The following is a 19,985-nucleotide window of genomic DNA, read 5'->3' as shown; positions in this document are numbered from 1 at the left end:
GATTTTTGGATATAAATATGAACTTTATCGAACAAAACATACGTATTGTATAACATGAAGTCCTATGAGTGTCATCTGATGAAGATCATCAAAGGTTAGTGATTAATTCTATCTCTATTTCAGATTTTTTTTGTGACTCCACTCTTTGGCTGGAAAAATGACTGTGTTTTTCTGTGACTAACATAATCGTTTGTGGTGCTTTCGCTGTAAGGCCTTTTTGAAATCGGACACTGTGGTGGGATTAACAACAAGATTACCTTTTATAATGGTATAAGATACTGGTATGTTTGAGGAATTTAAATTATGAGATTTCTGTTGTTTTGAATTAGGCGCCCTGCACTTTCACTGGCTGTTGTCTTATCGATCCTGTTAACGCGATCATAGCCCTAAGAAGTTTTGAAAACACAAAATATTCCCAGGACATTTGTAATTGTCTAACTCCATTATGACCTGATAGAGTCAAGGCCAAACTGAGTGAGAAAGACAAGGCCTCCAGTTCATGTTACATAAACAGAACTCAACGGTTTGGAGAAATAGCCCAAGAGTCCTCTGTGCTTCCCAAATGGCACCTTAATCCCTACGTAGTGCACTACTTTTGACCAGAGGCCTATGAGCCCTGGTCAAAAGTAGTGCACTAAATAGGGAAAAGGGTGCCATTTGCTACTAACTCTTAGAGTATTTGTTTTCTTACTCAGTCCAGACACCACGCCATTAATATGATGAATTCAATTAATTTGAATGCTGTCTGTCTCTGCTTCCTCTGTCTAGCTGAATATTAATTTGCTCATGATCAGAGCTCTGATTAAAAGTAGTGCACTATGTAGGGAATTGGGTACCATAGGACTCTGGTCTAAAGTAGTGCACAATGTAGGGAATAGGGTACCATATATGACATGTTGAAAGTGTCCTGTATAATAGAACTCATCCATTATACTGTACCTTGGATTCCAATAGAACTAATCCATTATACTGTGTCTTGGATTTCAATAGAACTCATCCATTATACTGTGTCTTGGATTCCAATAGAACTAATCCATTATACTGTGTCTTGGATTCCAATAGAACTCATCCATTATACTGTACCTTGGATTCCAATAGACCTAATCCATTATACTGTGTCTTGGATTCCAATAGAACTAATCCATTATACCTTGTCTTGGATTCCAATAGAACTCATCCATTATACTGTGTCTTGGATTCCAATAGAACTAATCCATTATAATGTGTATTGGATTCCAATAGAAGTCATCCATTATACTGTGTCTTGGATTCCAATAGAACTCATCCATTATAATGTATATTGGATTCCAATAGAACTAATCCATTATACCTTGTCTTGGATTCCAATAGAACTAATCCATTATACTGTGTCTTGGATTCCAATAGAACTAATCCATTATAATGTGTATTGGATTCCAATAGAACTCATCCATTATACTGTGTCTTGGATTCCAATAGAACTCATCCATTATAATGTATATTGGATTCCAATAGAACTCATCCATTATAATGTATATTGGATTCCAATAGAACTAATCCATTATACTGTGTCTTGGATTCCAATAGAACTAATCCATTATAATGTATATTGGATTCCAATAGAACTAATCCATTATACTGTGTCTTGGATTCCAATAGAACTAATCCATTATAATGTATATTGGATTCCGATAGAACTAATCCATTATAATGTATATTGGATTCCAATAGAACTAATCCATTATACTGTGTCTTGGATTCCAATAGAACTAATCCATTATAATGTATATTGGATTCCGATAGAACTAATCCATTATAATGTATATTGGATTCCAATAGAACTAATCCATTATACCTTGTCTTGGATTCCAATAGAACTAATCCATTATACTGTGTCTTGGACGTCACACTGTACTTTGAATTCTATTAGCACCCCGGTCGATACTCAATCTGGAGGAGCTGAATTTCATATCTGTTTGATACTTTCCCAGGTGAAGGTGAAGGTCAGACTGTTTAATAATTCTCTGACTGTTCCACGGGTGTAAATGAGTCTTCAGCTATTCATCAACAGCTACCTCTCTCCTCTCCAGATCAACTCTTCGCCAACTCTCTCTCTCAACCTCACCTACGCCCACAGCCACCTAATCTAACCCTCGTCCATCTATCTTTCAGCTCCACCCAACCAAGGCCATGGACTGAAATAAATTGGTTTTAACAATAAATTAATACAAATATCAACATCTACTGTTTTCCAAGAGTTAATGAATTTCCCTCCCACCTAGTGATCTGTTTCCTCTTCTCCCCCTCCCTCCCACCCACCTAGTGATCTGTTTCCTCTTCTCCCCCTCCCTCCCACCTAGTGATCTGTTTCCTCTTCTCCCCCTCCCACCCACCCATAGGGATCTGTTTCCACTTCTCCCCTCCCACCCACCTAGTGATCTGTTTCCTCTTCTCCCCCTCCCACCCACATAGGGATCTGTTTCCTCTTCTCCCCCTCCCTCCCACCCACCTAGAGATCTGTTTCCTCTTCTCCCCCTCCCACCCACCTAGTGATCTGTTTCCTCTTCTCTCCCTCCCTCCCTCCCACCTAGAGATCTGTTTCCTCTTCTCCCCCTCCCACCCACCTAGTGATCTGTTTCCTCTTCTCCCCCTCCCACCCACCCACCTAGTGATCTGTTTCCTCTTCTCCCCCTCCCACCCACCTAGTGATCTGTTTCCTCTTCTCCCCCTCCCACCCACCCACCTAGTGATCTGTTTCCTCTTCTCCCCCTCCCTCCCACCTAGAGATCTGTTTCCTCTTCTCCCCCTCCCTCCCACCTAGTGATCTCTTTCCTCTTCTCCCCCTCCCTCCCACCCACCTAAGGATCTGTTTCCTCTTCTCCCCCTCCCTCCCTCCCACCTAGTGATCTGTTTCCTCTTCTCTCCCCTCCCACCCACCTAAGGATCTGTTTCCTCTTCTCTCCCCTCCCTCCCACCCTAGTGATCTGTTTCCTCTTCTCTCCCCTCCCACCCACCTAGGATCTGTTTCCTCTTCTCCCCCTCCCTCCCACCCACCTAGTGATCTGTTTCCTCTTCTCCCCCTCCCTCCCACCCACCTAGTGATCTGTTTCCTCTTCTCTCCCCTCCCTCCCACCTAGTGATCTCTTTCCTCTTCTCTCCCCTCCCACCCACCTAAGGATCTGTTTCCTCTTCTCCCCCTCCCTCCCACCTAGTTATCTGTTTCCTCTTCTCCCCCTCCCTCCCACCTAGTGATCTGTTTCCTCTTCTCCCCCTCCCTCCCACCTAGTGATCTCTTTCCTCTTCTCTCCCCTCCCACCCACCTAGTGATCTCTTTCCTCTTCTCCCCCTCCCTCCCACCCACCTAGTGATCTCTTTCCTCTTCTCCCCTCCCACCCACCTAGTGATCTCTTTCCTCTTCTCCCCCTCTCCCCCTCCCACCCACCTAGTGATCTCTTTCCTCTTCTCCCCTCCCACCCACCTAGAGATCTGTTTCCTCTTCTCCCCCTCCCTCCCACCCACCTAGTGATCTCTTTCCTCTTCTCCCCCTCCCACCCACATAGTGATCTGTTTCCACTTCTCCCCCTCCCACCCACCTAGTGATCTGTTTCCTCTTCTCCCCCTACCACCCACCTAGTCATCTGTTTCCTCTTCTCTCCCTCCCCCACCCACCTAGTGATCTGTTTCCTCTCCTCCCCCTCCCTCCCACCCACCTAGTGATCTGTTTCCTCTTCTCTCCCTCCCACCCACCTAGTGATCTGTTTCCTCTTCTCCCCCTCCCTCCCACCCACCTAGTGATCTGTTTCCTCTTCTCCCCCTCCCTCCCACCCACCTAGTGATCTGTTTCCTCTTCTCCCCCTCCCTCCCACCCACCTAGTGATCTGTTTCCTCTTCTCCCCTCCCTCCCTCCCACCTAGTGATCTGTTTCCTCTTCTCCCCTCCCTCACACCCACCTAGGGATCTGTATCCTCTTCTCCCCTCCCTCCCACCCACCTAGTGATCTGTTTCCTCTTCTCCCCCTCCCTCCCACCTAGTGATCTGTTTCCTCTTCTCCCCCTCCCACCCACCCTAGTGATCTGTTTCCTCTTCTCCCCCTCCCTCCCACCCACCTAGTGATCTGTTTCTTCTTCTCTCCCCCCCTCCCTCCCTCCCACCTAGTGATCTGTTTCCTCTTCTCCCCCTCCCTCCCTCCCTCCCACCTAGTGATCTGTTTCCTCTTCTCCCCCTCCCTCCCTCCCTCCCACCTAGTGATCTGTTTCCTCTTCTCCCCCTCCCTCCCTCCCTCCCACCTAGTGATCTGTTTCCTCTTCTCCCCCTCCCTCCCTCCCTCCCACCTAGTGATCTGTTTCCTCTTCTCCCCCCCTCCCTCCCTCCCACCTAGTGATCTGTTTCCTCTTCTCCCCCTCCCTCCCTCCCTCCCACCCTAGTGATCTGTTTCCTCTTCTCTCCCTCCCACCCACCTAAGGATCTGTTTCCTCTTCTCCCTCCCCTCCCTCCCTCCCACCTAGTGATCTGTTTCCTCTTCTCTCCCCTCCCACCCACCTAGTGATCTGTTTCCTCTTCTCCCCCTCCCACCCACCTAAGGATCTGTTTCCTCTTCTCCCCCCCTCCCTCCCCTCCCACCTAGTGATCTGTTTCCTCTTCTCCCCCTCCCACCCACCTAGTGATCTGTTTCCCCCTCCCACCCACCTTCTCCCCTCCCTCCCTCCCTCCCACCTAGTGATCTGTTTCCTCTTCTCCCCCTCCCTCCCACCCACCTAGTGATCTGTTTCCTTCTTCTCCCCCTCCCTCCCCCACCTAGTGATCTGTTTCCTCTTCTCCCCCTCCCACCCACCTAAGGATCTGTTTCCTCTTCTCCCCTCCCTCCCTCCCTCCCACCTAGTGATCTGTTTCCTCTTCTCCCCCTCCCTCCCACCCACCTAGTGATCTGTTTCCTCTTCTCCCCCTCCCTCCCACCCACCTAGTGATCTGTTTCCTTACCTCTCCCTCCCTCCCACCCACCTTCTCCCCTCCCTCCCACCCACCTAGTGATCTGTTTCCTCTTCTCTCCCCTCCCTCCCACCTAGTGATCTGTTTCCTCTTCTCCCCCTCCCTCCCACCTAGTTATCTGTTTCCTCTTCTCCCCCTCCCTCCCACCCACCTAGGATCTGTTTCCTCTTCTCTCCCCTCCCACCCACCTAGTGATCTGTTTCCTCTTCTCCCCTCCCTCCCACCCACCTAGTGATCTGTTTCCTCTTCTCCCCCTCCCTCCCACCCACCCACCTAAGGATCTGTTTCCTCTTCTCCCTCCCACCCACCTAGTGATCTGTTTCCTCTTCTCCCCCTCCCTCCCTCCCACCTAGTGATCTGTTTCCTCTTCTCCCCTCCCTCCCACCCACATAGAGATCTGTTTCCTCTTCTCCCCCTCCCTCCCTCCCTCCCTCCCTCCCACCTAGAGATCTGTTTCCTCTTCTCCCCCTCCCACCCACCTAGTGATCTGTTTCCTCTTCTCCCCCTCCCTCCCACCGACCTAGTGATCTGTTTCCTCTTCTCCCCCTCCCTCCCCCTCCCTCCTCCCACCCACCTAGATCTGTTTCCTCTTCTCCCCCTCCCTCCCTCCCTCCCTCCCACCTAGTGATCTCTTTCCTCTTCTCCCCCTCCCACCCACCTAGTGATCTCTTTCCTCTTCTCCCCTTCTCCCCCCACCCACCTAGTGATCTGTTTCCTCTTCTCCCCTCCCTCCCACCCACCTAGTGATCTGTTTCCTCTTCTCCCCCTCCCACCCACCTAAGGATCTGTTTCCTCTTCTCCCCCTCCCACCCACCTAGTGATCTGTTTCCTCTTCTCTCCCCCTCCCACCCACCTAGTGATCTGTTTCCTCTTCTCTCCCCTCCCTCCTCCCACCCACCTAGTGATCTGTTTCCTCTTCTCCCACCCCCTCCCTCCCACCCCACCCACCTAGTGATCTGTTTCCTCTTCTCCCCCCCTCCCTCCCACCCACCTAGTGATCTGTTTCCTCTTCTCTCCCCTCCCACCCACCTAGTGATCTGTTTCCTCTTCTCCCCCTCCCTCCCTCCCACCCACCTAGTGATCTGTTTCCTCTTCTCTCCCCTCCCACCCACCTAGTGATCTGTTTCCTCTTCTCCCCTCCCCCCCCACCCACCCACCTAGTGATCTGTTTCCTCTTCTCCCCCTCCCACCCACCTAGGATCTGTTTCCTCTTCTCCCCCTCCCTCCCTCCCACCCACCTAGAGATCTGTTTCCTCTTCTCCCCCTCCCTCCCACCCACCTAGAGATCTGTTTCCTCTTCTCCCCTCCCTCCCACCCACCTAGTGATCTGTTTCCTCTTCTCTCCCTCCCTCCCACCCACCTAGAGATCTGTTTCCTCTCCTCCTCCCCTCCCTCCCCACCCACCTAGTGATCTGTTTCCTCTCCTCTCCCCTCCCCCCTCCCTCCCACCCACCTAGAGATCTGTTTCCTCTCCTCCCCCTCCCTCCCACCCACCTAGTGATCTGTTTCCTCTTCTCCCCCTCCCTCCCACCCACCTAGTGATCTGTTTCCTCTTCTCCCCCCTCCCACCCACCTAGTGATCTGTTTCCTCTCCTCCCCCTCCCTCCCACCGACCTAGTGATCTGTTTCCTCTTCTCCCCCTCCCTCCCTCCCACCCACCTAGTGATCTGTTTCCTCTTCTCTCCCCTCCCACCCACCCCACCTAAGGATCTGTTTCCTCTTCTCCCCCCCCTCCCACCCACCTAGTGATCTGTTTCCTCTTCTCCCCCTCCCTCCCACCCACATAGAGATCTGTTTCCTCTTCTCCCCCTCCCTCCCTCCCTCCCACCCAGAGATCTGTTTCCTCTTCTCCCCCTCCCTCCCACCCACCCACCCTAGTGATCTGTTTCCTCTTCTCTCCCTCCCTCCCACCCACCTAGAGATCTGTTTCCTCTCCCCCTCCCCCTCCCTCCCACCCACCTAGTGATCTGTTTCCTCTCCTCCCCCTCCCTCCCACCCACCTAGTGATCTGTTTCCTCTTCTCTACCTCCCACCCACCTAGTGATCTGTTTCCTCTTCTCCCCCCTCCCTCCCTCCCACCCACCTAGTGATCTGTTTCCTCTCCTCCCCCTCCCTCCCCCCACCTAGTGATCTGTTTCCTCTTCTCTCCCCTCCCTCCCACCTAGTGATCTGTTTCCTCTTCTCCCCCACTCCCTCCCACCCACCCAGTGATCTGTTTCCTCTTCTCCCCCTCCCTCCCACCCACCCAGTGATCTGTTTCCTCTTCTCCCCCTCCCTCCCACCCACATAGTGATCTGTTTCCTCTTCTCTCCCCTCCCTCCCACCTAGTGATCTGTTTCCTCTTCTCCCCCTCCCTCCCACCTAGTGATCTGTTTCCTCTTCTCTCCCTCCCTCCCACCCACCTAGTTATCTGTTTCCTCTTCTCCCCCTCCCTCCCACCCACATAGTGATCTGTTTCCTCTTCTCCCCCTCCCTCCCACCCACATAGTGATCTGTTTCCTCTTCTCTCCCTCCTCCCACCCACCTAGTTATCTGTTTCCTCTTCTCCCCTCCCTCCCACCCACATAGTGATCTGTTTCCTCTTCTCTCCCCTCCACCCACCTAGTGATCTGTTTCTCTCCTCCCACCCACCCACCTAGAGATCTGTTTCCTCTTCTCCCCTCCCTCCCACCCACCTAGAGATCTGTTTCCTCTTCTCTCCCTCCCTCCCACCTAGTGATCTGTTTCCTCTTCTCTCCCTCCCCACCCACCCACCTAGAGATCTGTTTCCTCTTCTCTCCCTCCCCACCCACCCACCTAGAGATCTGTTTCCTCTTCTCCCCTCCCTCCCACCCACATAATGATCTGTTTCCTCTTCTCTCCCTCCCTCCCACCCACCTAGTGATCTGTTTCCTCTCCTCCCCTCCCTCCCACCCACCTAGTGATCTGTTTCCTCTCCTCCCCTTCCCTCCCACCCACCTAGTGATCTGTTTCCTCTTCTCCCCCTCCCCCCCACCTAGTGATCTGTTTCCTCTTCTCCCCTCCCTCCCTCCCACCCACCTAGTGATCTGTTTCCTCTTCTCCCCCTCCCTCCCACCCACCTAGTGATCTGTTTCCTCTTCTCCCCCTCCCACCCACATAGTGATCTGTTTCCTCTTCCTCCCCTCCCTCCCACCCACCTAGTGATCTGTTTCCTCTTCTCTCCCCCCACCCACCCACCTAGTGATCTGTTTCCTCTTCTCCCCCCCACCCACCTCCTGTTTCCTCCCTCCCTCCCACCCACCTAGTGATCTGTTTCCTCTTCTCCCCCTCCCTCCCACCCACCTAGTGATCTGTTTCCTCTTCTCCCCCTCCCTCCCTCCCACCCACCCTAGTGATCTGTTTCCTCTTCTCTCCCTCCCACCCACCTAGTCATCTGTTTCCTCTTCTCCCCTCCCTCCCACCCACCTAGTGATCTGTTTCCTCTTCTCCCCTCCCTCCCTCCCACCCACCTAGTGATCTGTTTCCTCTTCTCCCCTCCCTCCCACCCACCTAGTGGTCTGTTTCCTCTTCTCTCCCCTCCCACCCACCTAGTGGTCTGTTTCCTCTTCTCTCCCCTCCCACCCACCTAGTGGTCTGTTTCCTCTTCTCTCCCTCCCACCCACCTAGAGATCTGTTTTCATCTTTCATCCCCTCACACAACTGTCTCTTAACACAATCTGCACTCCTTCTCCCTGCTGCCTCCTATTGGTCTGCATGTACAGTAGACAGCGATATCTCACACAGCGATGGACTGAGCTGTACTGTAGGTCACCATCTTAACCACCCAGATGTGGTTAATGTAGACAAAATGTCCAGGATTTACACACAGGAGGCCTGTACGGTGGCTGGTCATCCCAGGCCCTGATAGATGAAAAACCAATGTCAGATCTCTCGCTCTCTCTGGTTGTAAACTCTGACCGGCAGACCAACCAGCTGTAGTCATGATTGATTCTGCATGAAGACATTTACTGTGTCCCAAATGTAACCCTATCCTCATATGGTGCACTACCTATGGGGCTCTGGTAAAGAAAAAGAAGAAGAGTAGTGCACTATATAGGTAATAGGGCTCTGGTCAGGAGTAGTGCACTATATTGGGAATAGGGCTCTGGTCAGGAGTAGTGCACTATATAGGGAATAGGGCTCTGGTCAGGAGTAGTTCACTATATTGGGAATAGGGCTCTGGTCAGGAGTAGTTCACTATATAGGGAATAGGGCTCTGGTCAGGAGTAGTTCACTATATTGGGAATAGGGCTCTGGTCAGGAGTAGTTCACTATATTGGGAATAGGGCTCTGGTCAGGAGTAGTGCACTATATAGGGAATAGGGCTCTGGTCAGGAGTAGTTCACTATATTGGGAATAGGGCTCTGGTCAGGAGTAGTTCACTATATAGGGAATAGGGCTCTGGTCAGGAGTAGTTCACTATATTGGGAATAGGGCTCTGGTCAGGAGTAGTTCACTATATTGGGAATAGGGCTCTGGTCAGGAGTAGTTAACTATATTGGGAATAGGGCTCTGGTCAGGAGTAGTGCACTATATAGGGAATAGGGCTCTGGTCAGGAGTAGTTCACTATATTGGGAATAGGGCTCTGGTCAGGAGTAGTTCACTATATTGGGAATAGGGCTCTGGTCAGGAGTAGTGCACTATATAGGGAATAGGGCTCTGGTCAGGAGTAGTGCACTATATAGGGAATTTTGGACAGAGACAAGATAGTGCACTATATTGGGAATAGGGCTCTGGTCAGGAGTAGTGCACTATATAGGGAATAGGGCTCTGGTCAGGAGTAGTGCACTATATAGGGAATTTTGGACAGAGACAAGATTGCCGCCACTCGTATCTCATCCCCGAGTCATCCCCTCATCCCTTCAAGGTATGAAGACCTGTTGGATGTGTCCCAAATGACACCGTATAGATGATAAGGTGCACTATTTTTGACCCGGTCCCATAGGGCTCTGGTAAAAAAAAAAAGTAGTGCACTTCACTTTGTAGGAAATAGTGTGCCATTTGCATTTGTGCCAGTTGAGGTAAATTATTTGACCCAGCCCCTCTCCAACAAGCCTGGATTTATGCCCACAAGACCATAAACAGTCTAAAATACACGATAGGGAAAATGTACAAATGAAGTAAACATTTCACAGTCAGTCTACACCTGCTGTCTACGATGCACGTGACAAATATTTATTATTCATTGGTTTATCGTACGTTTCTGTTGTCCTCCTGGGAGAGGTAGGAGATGTTTGCTTCCACACCTTGGTGCCCAGGGCTGTCAATCAAGTCCTGTGATGTTAGAGGCTGGAAATCAAGTATTGAATTATATCACAAATACATTTCTGTTCAGAGTATCTTTATTGTATCTGTAACAAAATGGCGATTTGTGACCTCGTTCTTTAGCTAGAAATGTCTCATGTCATTCTATTGAGTTGGAGTGTGATCTGCTCCAACCAAATGTCCTTTTATGGGGTGTGATCTGCTCCAACCAAATGTCCTTTTATGGAGTGTGATCTGCTCCAACCAAATGTCCTTTTATGGGGTGTCATCTGCTCCAACCAAATGTCCTTTTATGGGGTGTGATCTGCTCCAACCAAATGTCCTTTTATGGAGTGTGATCTGCTCCAACCAAATGTCCTTTTATGGAGTGTGATCTGCTCCAACCAAATGTCCTTTTATGGAGTAATGTTGAGTTGAAGTGACTTTAAAAAAAAACATTTAATTTAACCTTTATTTAACTAGGCAAGTCAGTTAAGAACAAATTCTTATTGACAATGATGGCCTACCCCGGACAACGCTGGGCCAATTGTGCGCCACTCTATGGGACTCCCAATCACGGCCGGTTGTGATATAGCCTGAACTTAACATTGAGATGATGGTAAGAGGACAGCACTTAGACATAGCTCTGAAATGGGCCCTCTCTCTTGACTGAAATGCTATTCAATATATTTCATAGAGAACATGCTATCCTGCAAGCTTATTTGTGACTCGTTTCAGGAAACTAGGCGTATGTTGCATGTCACTACTTTCACAGGAGCGCCATTTGAACGTAAAATGTTGTTTATTGGGTGCAGAAATGGCGTCTGGATCATGTAACATTTAATGTGCATTAATAACAAATTTTAATAACAAACTTGTATGCCATCTGTAAATACAATTGTTAAATTACAAGCCTAGTTGATTTAGCAACAGGAAAAATGCAGGAACATTCCCACTTAGCCATGATTGGCTGAGACAACGGATGGGCTGGACATGCTGAGAGATGAGTTCTGATTGGTCTGCCATGTAGCACACATCTGTTCACAGTGCATTCGGAAAGTATTCAGACCCCTTGACTTTTTCCACATTTTGCTATGTTAATAATTAATCTAAAATTGATGAGAATATAATATTTTTTATCAATCTACACACAATAATGTCAAAGCAAAACCCATTTTTTATACATTTTTTGCACATTTAAAAGAAAAAGGGAAAAAAAGGGAATGTCACATTTCCATAAGTTTACATAAGTATTCAGACTCTTTACTCAGCACTTTGTTGAAGCACCTTTGGCATCGATTACAGCCTGCAGTCTTCTTGGGTATGACGCTACTAAGCCTGGCACACCTGTATTTGGGGAGTTTCTCCCATTCTTCTCTGCAGATCCTCTCAAGCTGTGTCAGGTTCGATGGGGAGCATCGCTGCACAGCTATTTTCAGGTCTCTCCAGAGATGTTCGATCAGGTTCAAGTCCAGTCTCTGGCTGGGCCACTCAAGCATATTCAGAGACTTGTCCCGAAGCCACACCTGCGTTGTCTTGGCTGTGTGCTTAGGGTTGTTGTCCTGTTGGAAGGTGAACCTTCGCCCCAGTCTGAGGTCCTGAGCGCTCTGGAGCAAGTTCTTATCTTTGCCTCGATCCTGACTAGTCTCCCAGTCCCTGCAGCTGAAAACCATCCCCACAGCATGATGCTGACACCACCATGATTCACCATAGGGATGGTGCTAGGTTTCCTCCAGATGTGAAGCTTGGCATTCAGGCCAAAGAGTTCAATCTTGGTTTCATCAGACCAGAGAATCATGTTTCTCATGGTCTGAGAGTCTTTAGGTGCCTTTTGGCAAACCCCAAGCAGGCTGTCATGTGCCTTTTACTGAGGAGTGGCTTCTGTCTGGCCACTCTACCATAAAGGCCTGATTATTGGAGTGCTGCAGAGATGGTTGTCCTTCTGGAAGGATCTCCCATCTCATGCAGAGGTTCTCTGAAGCTCTGTCAGAGTGACCATTGGGTTCTTGGTCACCTCCCTGACCAAGGCCCTTTTCCTCCGATTGCTCAGTTTGGCTGGACGGTCAGCTCTAGGAAGTGTCTTGGTGTTTCCAAACTTCTTCCAATTAATAAGGATGGAGGCCATTTTTTTTCTTGGGGACCTTCAATGCTGCAGACATTTTTTGGTACCTTTCCCCAGATCTGTGCCTCGACGCAATCCTGTCTCGGAACTCTACAGAATTCATGGCTTGGTCTTTTCTCTAACATCTACTGTCAACTGAGGGGACCTTATATAGACAGACAGGTGTGTGCCTTTCCAAATCATGTCCAATCAATTGAATATACAACAGGGGGACTCCAATCAAGTTGTAGAAACATCTCAAGGATGATCAATGGAAACCGGATGCATCTGAGTTTAATTTCGAGGCTCATAAAAAAAAGTTCTGAATACTTATGTACATAAGGTTTTTCTATTTAATCTGTTATTTAGCAAAAATGTCTGAAAACCTGTTTTCATTTAGTCATTATAGGGTATTGTGTGTAGATTGCTAAGGAAAAAAACTGAATTTAATACATTTTAGAACAAGGCTGTAACGTAACAACATGTGGAAAAAGTCAAGGGGTCTGAATACTTAATGAGAGGCACTGTAACATGAGCTGAACACTTTCCAAATGCACTGTATATGATTTATCTGCTACCTGGACTTTAAGGCTAGCTGACAGGCTCACCGTTGAACTCATCTTTCTTCTCGTCAAGTCAAGGGGTCTGAATACTTAATGAGAGGCACTGTATAACATGAGCTGCTCAGTATGTGGATCATGTAGCACGTTACTGTCTATAACATGAGCTGGTCAGTGTGTGGGTCATGTAGCACGTTACTGTCTATAACATGAGTCAGTATGTGGATCATGTAGCACGTTACTGTCTATAGCATGAGCTGGTCAGTATGTGGGTCATGTAGCACGTTACTGTCTATAACATGAGCTGCTCAGTATGTGGATCATGTAGCACGTTTCTGTCTATAGCATGAGTCAGTATGTGGGTCATGTAGCACGTTACTGTCTATAACATGAGTCAGTATGTGGGTCATGTAGCACGTTACTGTCTATAACATGAGCTGGTCAGTATGTGGGTCATGTAGCACGTTTCTGTCTATAACATGAGTCAGTATGTGGGTAATGTAGCACGTTACTGTCTATAACATGAGCTGCTCAGTATGTGGGTCATGTAGCACGTTTCTGTCTATAACATGAGTCAGTATGTGGGTCATGTAGCACGTTACTGTCTATAACATGAGTCAGTATGTGGGTCATGTAGCACGTTACTGTCTATAACATGAGCTGGTCAGTGTGTGTGTCATGTAGCACGTTTCTGTCTATAGCATGAGTCAGTATGTGGGTCATGTAGCACGTTACTGTCTATAACATGAGCTGGTCAGTATGTGGGTCATGTAGCACGTTTCTGTCTATAGCATGAGCTGGTCAGTATGTGGGTCATGTAGCACGTTTCTGTCTATAACATGAGTCAGTATGTGGGTCATGTAGCACGTTTCTGTCTATAGCATGAGTCAGTATGTGGGTAATGTAGCACGTTACTGTCTATAACATGAGCTGGTCAGTATGTGGGTCATGTAGCACGTTTCTGTCTATAGCATGAGCTGGTCAGTATGTGGGTCATGTAGCACGTTACTGTCTATAACATGAGCTGGTCAGTATGTGGGTCATGTAGCACGTTTCTGTCTATAACATGAGTCAGTATGTGGGTCATGTAGCACGTTACTGTCTATAACATGAGCTGGTCAGTATGTGGGTCATGTAGCACGTTTCTGTCTATAGCATGAGCTGGTCAGTATGTGGGTCATGTAGCACGTTTCTGTCTATAACATGAGTCAGTATGTGGGTAATGTAGCACGTTTCTGTCTATAACATGAGTCAGTATGTGGGTAATGTAGCACGTTACTGTCTATAACATGAGCTGGTCAGTATGTGGGTCATGTAGCACGTTTCTGTCTATAACATGAGTCAGTATGTGGGTCATGTAGCACGTTTCTGTCTATAACATGAGTCAGTATGTGGGTCATGTAGCACGTTTCTGTCTATAGCATGAGTCAGTATGTGGGTCATGTAGCACGTTTCTGTCTATAACATGAGCTGGTCCGTATGTGGGTCATGTAGCACGTTACTGTCTATAACATGAGCTGGTCAGTGTGTGGGTCATGTAGCACGTTTCTGTCTATAGCATGAGTCAGTATGTGGGTCATGTAGCACGTTTCTGTCTATAACATGAGTCAGTATGTGGGTCATGTAGCACGTTTCTGTCTATAGCATGAGTCAGTATGTGGGTCATGTAGCACGTTTCTGTCTATAACATGAGCTGGTCAGTATGTGGGTCATGTAGCACGTTACTGTCTATAACATGAGCTGGTCAGTATGTGGGTCATGTAGCACGTTTCTGTCTATAACATGAGTCAGTATGTGGGTCATGTAGCACGTTACTGTCTATAACATGAGCTGGTCAGTGTGTGGGTCATGTAGCACGTTTCTGTCTATAGCATGAGTCAGTATGTGGGTCATGTAGCACGTTACTGTCTATAACATGAGCTGCTCAGTATGTGGGTCATGTAGCACGTTACTGTCTATAACATGAGTCAGTATGTGGGTCATGTAGCATGTTTCTGTCTATAACATGAGCTGGTCAGTATGTGGGTCATGTAGCACGTTTCTGTCTATAGCATGAGTCAGTATGTGGGTCATGTAGCACGTTTCTGTCTATAGCATGAGTCAGTATGTGGGTCATGTAGCACGTTACTGTCTATAACATGAGCTGGTCAGTATGTGGGTCATGTAGCATGTTGTCTAGGTATGTTGTCTAGGTAATCCTTTCTAACACGGCTTTATTGAAAGATATCACATAGCAGAACTGGGTAAGTGTTGCTCTCCACTTTCTGGAGGACCGAGTTTTGAAATCAGTGGGATACAAGGTGGAATTAGTGTGAGAGCTAAGGAGATGGAGGAAAACCTGGCGTTTGATTGCAAATATGCAGATGGAGTCGAAAAGGGAACACACCAGTGGCAACCCGTCATTTGGGGCAGGTGGGGAAGAGACACATTTTTAGCAAAAATATGTTTTTAAATACATTTTTTTTGGGGGGGGGAGGGGCTTGCCTGTCTTGCATGTTTAAAAAAATAACATTAATACGTGTCATATCAGTTTGCAAACAATGTAAAAAAAAGATATATATATACAGTGGGGCAAAAAAGTATTTAGTCAGCCACCAACTGTGCAAGTTCTCCCACTTGATGAGATGAGAGAGGCCTGTAATTTTCATCATAGGTACACTTCAACTATGACAGACAAAATGAGAAGAAAATAATCCAGAAAATCGCATTGTAGGATTTTTAATGAATTTATTTGCAAATTATGGTGGAAAATAAGTATTTGGTCAATAACAAATGTTTATCTCAATACTTTGTTATATACCCTTTGTTGGCAATGACAGAGGTCAAAAGTTTTCTGTAAGTCTTCACAAGGTTTTCACACACTGTTGCTGGTATTTTGGCCCATTCCTCCATGCAGATCTCCTCTAGAGCAGTGATGTTTTGGGGCTGTTGCCCTGCAACACGGACTTTCAACTCCCTCCAAAGATTTTCTATGGGGTTGAGATCTGGAGACTGGCTAGGCCACTCCAGGACCTTGAAATGCTTCTTACGAAGCCACTCCTTCGTTGCCCGGGCGGTGTGTTTGGGATCATTGTCATGCTGAAAGACCCAGCCACGTTTCATCTTCAATGCCCTTGCTGATGGAAGGAGGTTTTCACTCAAAATCTCACGATACATGGCCCCATTCATTCTTCCTTTACATGGATCAGTCGTCCTGGTCCCTTTGCAGAAAAACAGCCCCAAAGCATGATGTTTCCACCCCATGCTTCACAGTAGGTATGGTGTTCTTTGGATGCAACTCAGCATTCTTTGTCCTCCAAACACGACGAGTTGAGTTTTTACCAAAAAGTTATATTTTGGTTTCATCTGACCATATGACATTCTCCCAATCTTCTTCTGGATCATCCAAATGCTCTCTAGCAAACTTCAGACGGGTTTCAGCCTAGCTCAGTGCTTTCTGTGGTGGTGGGGCGAGCCAGCAGAAAATACGGAGCGTTGCGTCATGATTGGCTCAGTGTTCTGTCACTCATGGGGACACTATGTCACCTATGGGTAGACTTCGAAAATGTTTGCCCCTTGGGTGCTGCCATAGAGTTACATTATAAGTGCCCATCCAAGAAGGCTCTAGGTCATTGGCACACAGATAAAAGGACGTCAAATCACCTCATGTCTACAGTAGCTTTGATTGGACTTTCAAAATCTTAACTAGCAGTCATCATCATGAATCAATCTACTGGCAAATCCTTTTTAATCCTTGTCATTTTCAATGAAGAAAAATTATCGATAAAACATAGCGGTGCTCATAGCTAGGTAGCTAACGTTACGTGTATGATTTGTGTAGTAATATTACGCGTATCTCAGAGCCATCTGCATTGCTAGCTATAGCATAATGCTAGCTAACTGTAGCATAATGCTAGCTAGCTATAGCCTAATGTTAGCTAGCTATAGCCTAATGTTAGCTAGCTATAGCATAATGCTAGCTAACTATAGCATAATGTTAGCTAGCTATAGCATAATGCTAGCTAACTAACATTGAAACTGGTTGGTTTGCTACCTGCAGATTCATAACGTTATGAGTTGGGATTATGAGTCATTGTTTTGCTAGCTAGCTAAATGTCGAAACAAAAGACTCCGATTTCAGTGTGCCAGAAGGCAGAATAACTGACAAATTACGAACACTCAACACCCGTTGAATATGGCCGGTGGTCAGTAAACGTTGGCAAATAAAGCAGCACAGTTAGTCACCAACGCTGTGGATAACATAAAAACAGCCTAACCAGCTCTGCTAGGAGAGTAAAATGGTCAGAGTGACATGTTCCCTTATTTGTGTCTGGAAGTAGTGAGCAAGCTAGCCAGCGTTAGCCAGTTAGCTTGGTGCTTGACTGATGTTTCAGAGGTTCCAGTGTGCGCTCTGAACACTCTGAGAACGAATCGCTCTCAAATTATGAACGGACAATCTGACAACGCTCTGAGTTTTCGAACGTCCAGACCGCACTCTGAGTACACTCTGGCGCTCCAGACTAAATGTACAAACACACCCGTAGTATAAACCAGCCTTTAGTCTTGAAATGTTTGGTTGTTTAGTACAAGGCCTCACATGTGAATCCTTAAAGAGATGGGTGGGGCTAAAGCTTTAGAGGGTGTGAACGATGCTGAATGGGTGTTGACAAAGAGGAGATCTCCAGTACGTGCACCTAAACATTCAAGGGCCATTTTCTCTAAAGTGAGGTTACAAGTTGATCAACTTTATCAACTATCTCTGGGAGAATCGCATTTGCATTCCCTGATTCCTCTCGTCCTCTCTCCTCCTTTTCAAAGGTCCCTACTAATGGTGAATCTGATCTCTCTTTCAGGGGTGAGAGTTCAGAGTACAACCATGTTCTTGGGAGGGAGAGACCATACTTCATCCTCTGTACCAAGCTAACATACTGTCACGACTTCTGCCGAAGTCGACTCCTCTCCTTGTTTGACGGTCGACGTCGCCGGCCTTCTAGCCATCGCCGCTCCATTTTTCATCGTTCCATTTGTTTTGTCTTGTTTCCCCGCACACCTGGTTTACATTCTCTAATCACACTGCTGCATGTATATATTCCTCTGTTCCCCCCCAGGTTGTTGTGTGGAATTGTTTTGTTTTGTGTTTGTTGTATCGCACCAGTCTGGTGTTTCACCCTGGACATTGCCTGCATCCTATTTGGGGAATTATTGGTGAACCTTGTTGTTATTATTATTGACGGTATTTTACGCTTGTCACTTTTGATGGTTGGATTGAGTTGTAGCTGTTTGCGCCCCCGTCTGTTTGTTTCCCTTGGCTAATAAAGTCACCTGATCACCTGTTCTCTGCTCTCCTGCACTTGACTCGAATGACCAGCAGCGAAAACAATGACACACACACACCACACACACCACACACACATCGAACGCACGCACACACACATACACACACACACACATCGAACGCACGCACACACACACACACACACACACACATCACACATCACACATCACACATCACGCACACACATACATACATACATACATACAGAGCAACCTCCTCCACGTCCTCCTCTACACAGCACCACAAAATAGCAACATGGTAGCACTAGGTGTGTTACTGTATACTGAGGAGGGTTACTGTATACTGAGGAGTGTTACTGTATACTGAGGAGTGTTACTGTATACTGAGGAGGGTTACTGTATACTGAGGAGTGTTACTGTATACTGAGGAGGGTTACTGTATACTGAGGAGTGTTACTGTATACTGAGGAGGGTTACTGTATACTGAGGAGTGTTACTGTATACTGAGGAGTGTTACTGTATACTGAGGAGGGTTACTGTATACTGAGGAGGGTTACTGTATACTGAGGAGTGTTACTGTATACTGAGGAGTGTTACTGTATACTGAGGAGTGTTACTGTATACTGAGGAGGGTTACTGTATACTGAGGAGTGTTACTGTATACTGAGGAGGGTTACTGTATACTGAGGAGTGTTACTGTATACTGAGGAGTGTTACTGTATACTGAGGAGGGTTACAGTATACTGAGGAGGGTTACTGTATACTGAGGAGTGTTACTGTATACTGAGGAGGGTTACTGTATACTATGATTACTCTTAAACAGAGCTGGTCGTGGGGTCTGTGATTAGTGGGTTTATGTCGTAATTGGTGTGGCGTGAACGACTGCCTCGGAGCGTGCTTCCCAAGTGTCACCTTGTTTCCTACGTAGTGCACTACTTTGGACCAGAGCCCAATCAGCCTGCCCCTATTGGTCCTGCTCAAAGTAGTGCACTGTATAGGGAAAATAGTACCATACGACAGGTCTGTGAGGGGTCATTACTACGACAGGTCTGTGAGAAGGAGTCATTACTACGACAGGTCTGTGAGGAGGGGTCAATACTACAACAGGTCTGTGAGGAGGGGTCAGTACTACAACAGGTCTGTGAGGAGGGGTCATTACTACGACAGGTCTGTGAGGAGGGGTCATTACTACGACAGGTCTGTGAGGGGCCATTACTACGACAGGTCTGTGAGGAGGGGTCATTACTACAACAGGTCTGTGAGGAGGGGTCATTACTACAACAGGTCTGTGAGGAGGGGTCATTACTACGACAGGTCTGTGAGGAGGGGTCATTACTACGACAGGTCTGTGAGGAGGGGTCATTACTACGACAGGTCTGTGAGGAGGGGTCATTACTACGACAGGTCTGTGAGGGGTCATTACTACGACAGGTCTGTGAGGAGGGGTCATTACTACGACAGGTCTGTGAGGAGGGGTGATTACTACGACAGGTCTGTGAGGAGGGGTCATTACTACGACAGGTCTGTGAGGAGGGGTCATTACTACGACAGGTCTGTGAGGAGGGGTCATTACTACGACAGGTCTGTGAGGAGGGGTCATTACTACGACAGGTCTGTGAGGTGTCATTACTACGACAGGTCTGTGAGGAGGGGTCATTACTACGACAGGTCTGTGAGGGGTCATTACTACGACAGGTCTGTGAGGGGTCATTACTACGACAGGTCTGTGAGGAGGGGTGATTACTACGACAGGTCTGTGAGGGGTCATTACTACGACAGGTCTGTGAGGGGTCATTACTACGACAGGTCTGTGAGGGGTCATTACTACGACAGGTCTGTG

The sequence above is a fragment of the Oncorhynchus nerka genome, linkage group LG22 (genome assembly GCF_034236695.1).
Source record: "Oncorhynchus nerka isolate Pitt River linkage group LG22, Oner_Uvic_2.0, whole genome shotgun sequence".
Taxonomy (NCBI): Eukaryota; Metazoa; Chordata; class Actinopteri; order Salmoniformes; family Salmonidae; genus Oncorhynchus; species Oncorhynchus nerka.
This window is presented reverse-complemented; position numbering follows the sequence as displayed.